Genomic DNA, 3,499 nt, shown 5'->3' with positions numbered 1-3,499 from the left:
GCCCTACTGCAACAGGTTCCCATTAGTGCAGTTCCATTGACTTCACTGGAATTACCCTTTATTTACAGAAGCCTTATAAGGTTTTTACGTTTAGAGCTAGCCTTGAAAAATGAGATGTATGAATTACATTAGCTGAAATTCATTTGAACTGGTCAGAAGTTCTCCAGCAGAACTACTTTTATGCCAGGGAATATTGTTTCACAGAAATAAAAATGTTCTGAGGAAACTTTGAAAACAGCATGGAGCAAAGGCTCCCTCAGCATCAGGCCTGCTAGATGGGTTCCAACCTATGCAGCTTCTGGCCACCTCACCTACTCCCTCAACAATGCACATGAGGGACTGGTAGACAAGTGAGATAGTAGGAATCCTGGATTTCACCTCCTCAGGTCTCAAGTGCTTCACAGACAGCCTTTCAGGCAATTCTGTAGGCTCCTACAGCTTAGAGGTTCCCAATTAATAAGAGGACAAGAGTCTAACTTTCAAACTCATTGCTCCTCAGCACCTGAACCCCCAGGCTACCAGCATTTATGGCTCTAGCTCATTGCACAAGCCACTGTGGCTGGTGACTTTGGTCAGGCTATTAGAAGGATCACCCTTAAAAAACCTAGGTTCATTTACTTGAAAAAATCATCATTTTTGTCATTAATTCCTTCGCAAAAGGGAATTGCTTTTTGTCACATAGCTCTTATTAGGACCACCATTGTGAATCAGGCTGTTACGAGCAGTGAATTGCAAGATTTGTTTTTTCCTTTTGTGCTGATCATTTTCATACATCTCAATTCACAGTCTGAGCAGCCCAGAAGTCTTTCACATTTTGTGTGAATATATAGTTCAGGTCACCATGTATCCAGAGGGAAGTTCAGACTATGAGGATGTACTCTTCAGAGCCTTGTGCCTTTTGATGTTTTTTGTCACCTCGTAGACAGCCTGCTGAGAAATTTCCCCTTCCAACATGATTGTTGACTTGTACCTAGAAGTAGATACAGCAGCAGAAAAGGGAGCAATTCAAGGTATTTCCACAGACTGCAAATTCGAGTCCCATAAAAATACAGGACATTGCTCAACCTCTAATTCTATTCATGATTCAGATAAAGTCCAAGGATTAACACCATTTATTTATTCTTTTCCCTTGAAAATGTTCTGAGCTGGAAAAACTCTTGATTTTGCTGCTCACTGTTTATCTTTCCAGGGATATGAAAGAGCTCTTGAAAGGGGATGGAAATTTTCTTTTATTGGTCAGAATAAAGATGTCCATTTTAAAAATAGGGAGGAGATAATTGTGCCTAATGTTAGAAAGAAGAATGCACGTCTGTGCTAGAGTAGAGGAACCATTCATGAATCATCCATTCTTACCCAAGTGTTATCTGTGCAGTATTACCAAAGCCAGTGTCAGCTCATGTTACCAATTGCACAAGTGCTGGCCTTGAAACACAGACCTGACCACGGGTTAGCTTATTTGATACAGCCAGCTCTTCCAAAAATGTGTGCTTGCAGACTGGCAATCTTGATATGTTCCAACAGTGGGTCCCCTCGCAATCTTTCTTTGTGGCTTGTTTTCTTGCAGGACATTCACTGTTCATGCAGTTTACCCTTTTATCCTCTGAGAAACCTGGGCTGGGTGCCACAGACTCCTTCTCTATTCTTGGCAAGCCATTTAGGGTCAGAATCTTATTCATGCTTAATTTGAAAGTTGTTGCCTTGGTTTTAGTGGGATGACTCAAGCGGTGAATTACTGGACAGGGACAGTGGAGCTGTAAAACTTTAGACATTTGGATATTTTCATAAGACCCAGCTCAAGAACTTACTCTTGAATCTTGGTACATGAATGAATAGTTCTTTTGATCCTAAACAAAGTTGAGAAAGAAGACTTCTGAAGAAAACCTGTTGCAAGAGACATCCACAAAGTGAATCTTTTTGCATTAGGCAATCCAAGGATCTCCTTGCACACTTTGGGATTGGTACACATTAATATGCCTCTTATTTTACCAAAGGATTTGGGTTTTCAACTGCTTTAAGTAACACCAAATTCTTCCTTACACAGCAATTTTATCTTTAGAAGGATATTTTTTCTGAGACTTCTTCTCTTTTATAGGCATAGGGATGCCTGTCCTTGATACCCAAAGTGGGGCAGTGGGCAGCCTCCCAAGGCACAGCTATACACAGGTTGGGTGCTCCTCCCTGTTGAACAACCTGAATCTTATTCTTAAAACCTGATGCTTAAAAGCTGAACACTGAGCTCTGCTGTTTAAAATACAGGCCAGCCACTCCAAGTGTTTTGTTTATTGGCTTGGCTCAAAGAGGAGTTAGAGATGTGGGAAAAAGATTTCTAGTTCCTTCTTCCTATTTCCCCATTTTCTTTTCACCTTCCTACCAGTCTGATTAACATAACAAGTTTATGAATAGCTTCCTTTTCAGAAGTCAGAGACCTCTAGATAAATGAACACCTGAGTAAATGTATTTCTTTCTTTTGGTGGTAGCTTAGAAACATGAGATTTGATAAAAAGGTCAGAGATGTTTGCACAAAGGTTGCAGATAATGTGGATGATAATGGAAACCTGGGGGCAAATGTGCTTTTCATTATCTTTCAAAGAATAGAGCTCTTTCTATATAACCAGCTTTAGTGTTTAGTCTTTTGCAAACTCTTATATGAATCGTAATTTGGACAATTAACTTTGGGCTCTCAGAATGAGTAATTTGAGCCTAGACCTACACAAGAAATCTCAAAGGCTCTGTAAGCACCTCTTACAAGTTTGTGCATTTATTTACTTCCCACTCTCCAGTCCTGAACTCCTTTGATCATTCCTGCGATGGAAAATTGCTTAACGTGAGACATTTTATAAGATTTGCTCTCAAAAGTCAAAAACTAGAAAGTTTCTCACCTTGGTCAGCAAACATTCCCAAGAGGTGGTCCTGAGGCTCTCTGCCTGATCCGAAGTTGGGGATATCTAATACAAAGCAAGATTCAGCAATAAGATCAAAAGCCATGCACAAAAGGAAATCATTATACTGTCTTCGTGCCCTGTGCAAATAAAGAGGACAGGTATTTTATGAAACTTGTTCATTATTTGGTTGGGTTTGGGGTTTTTTTTTAATTCACAAAGGAAATGGAAAACCAATGTAAAAATTAGTTATGCCATTCATGGTCACTGATAGTGGTTTTATACTTGCCCAGACTTCAGATTTTTATCTTGTACCACTGAAAAGTGGATTTTGGCAACTAAGTGGTTGGTTCAGACACATTCTTTGGAGACAGATTTTTGGTTACTAAAATCCCTTATTCCCAAACAGTAAACATCTGTGTAAAGTGCCTTTAAGGCATAGACACTGCATAAATTACAGAAGACCAAGCTTTGGTTTCTCAACTTGTGCCATCTACAGAAGAAAAATATTACCATTAAGTTTTGTTTCCTTATGTTTTCCTCTTTTTAAACCAGCAGCCTAAACTATTTACAGCTGTTTATGATCTGTTTCCTCTGGAACAATGCATTTCTGTCCTTCA

General features: G+C 39.5%; 1 long non-coding RNA gene across 1 annotated transcript; it reads right to left on the bottom strand.

The window, feature by feature from the left end:
* Positions 1–693: 693 nt before the first annotated feature.
* Positions 694–3,003, bottom strand: LOC146440294 (uncharacterized). The gene is made up of 3 exons (XR_014851394.1): positions 2,880–3,003; positions 1,806–1,844; positions 694–970 (listed from the first exon to the last, which is right to left on the bottom strand). It is a non-coding gene; the product is annotated as an uncharacterized LOC146440294 (long non-coding RNA).
* Positions 3,004–3,499: the final 496 nt, after the last annotated feature.

This window comes from Lichenostomus cassidix, chromosome 3 (genome assembly GCF_008360975.1).
Source record: "Lichenostomus cassidix isolate B80296 chromosome 3, HeHo_3.0, whole genome shotgun sequence".
In the NCBI taxonomy this organism is placed as follows: domain Eukaryota; kingdom Metazoa; phylum Chordata; class Aves; order Passeriformes; family Meliphagidae; genus Lichenostomus; species Lichenostomus cassidix.
This window is presented reverse-complemented; position numbering and strand designations above follow the sequence as displayed.